The 984-nt window shown below is 33.0% G+C and overlaps 1 long non-coding RNA gene across 1 annotated transcript; it reads left to right on the top strand.

The window, feature by feature from the left end:
- LOC113745197 (uncharacterized) lies at positions 1-816 on the top strand. The gene is made up of 2 exons (XR_003462031.1): positions 1-90; positions 447-816. It is a non-coding gene; the product is annotated as an uncharacterized LOC113745197 (long non-coding RNA).
- Positions 817-984: the final 168 nt, after the last annotated feature.

The following is a 984-nucleotide window of genomic DNA, read 5'->3' as shown; positions in this document are numbered from 1 at the left end:
GTGTTTCTGACCTTACAGCTGTCAGTAACCCTGAGGTCATGGAGGAACTGAATCCAAAAGCCTAAATGACAAACAACCACCCTGAACACAGTGAGTTGCTTCATAGAGGACATGAATTAGTCACAACTGTTGTTGTCTTAAACTATCTGTAAAAGAACCTGAAGAACTGTTTTATATGAATTTATAAGTGAGAATATTAAGAGAAAGGCACAGATGCTTTCAGAAACCTTCACATCAGCAGGTCAGATAAAGTGTAATATTAAAAAATATTAACCTTTAGAAAAACATCAATTTATTAAAATGGTGTTGAACCAGTTTAAAACAAGCGTCTGCACTTAAGAGGCAGAGTCAGTAAATATTTGTTTTATTTCCTCTTAAATGTGGCTTTGTGGAATTTAACTCTTCAGTCATTTTTGTGTCATCATGTTTGTTTTTTGTCTCTTTAGGTTCATGAATAAATTCTGCACTGGAAAAAGGAGCGGTGCCACCACATTCTCTCTGTAAACTGGGAGTTCATTGATTATTCATCATCATATCATGAACTGATAGAATCAGGGTTGTGAATCTAGTAATAGATGCTTATTGATTGGAGTACAAAGAAAACTAATCTGGAAAATAAGTTGACAAATATTTTATAAACATTATCAAACATAAACGGTGACAAATTTCCTGATGATCAAATGTTTGCTTAAATGTGCATAAATCAAATGAGGATTCATATTTTCTGAAATGAAAACATCACAGTGCTTCATACAAACATAATTGATGTTAAATTTGTGCATTCATCTAAAAATATTAAACATAGTTACAGTTCAATCATCTGGTGTTGGGGTTTTCTGGTAAAATCAATATTAGTAATACAGATGTAAATATACATATGTTGACACGCACACACACACACACATGCACACACACATCCACATAAGTGCATTCACATTTTTCACATATATGCTCATAGCGTCTGGCAGTTTGATGATATATACT

Source organism: Larimichthys crocea, unplaced genomic scaffold (assembly GCF_000972845.2).
Source record: "Larimichthys crocea isolate SSNF unplaced genomic scaffold, L_crocea_2.0 scaffold51836, whole genome shotgun sequence".
NCBI classification, from domain to species: Eukaryota; Metazoa; Chordata; class Actinopteri; family Sciaenidae; genus Larimichthys; species Larimichthys crocea.
This window is presented reverse-complemented; position numbering and strand designations above follow the sequence as displayed.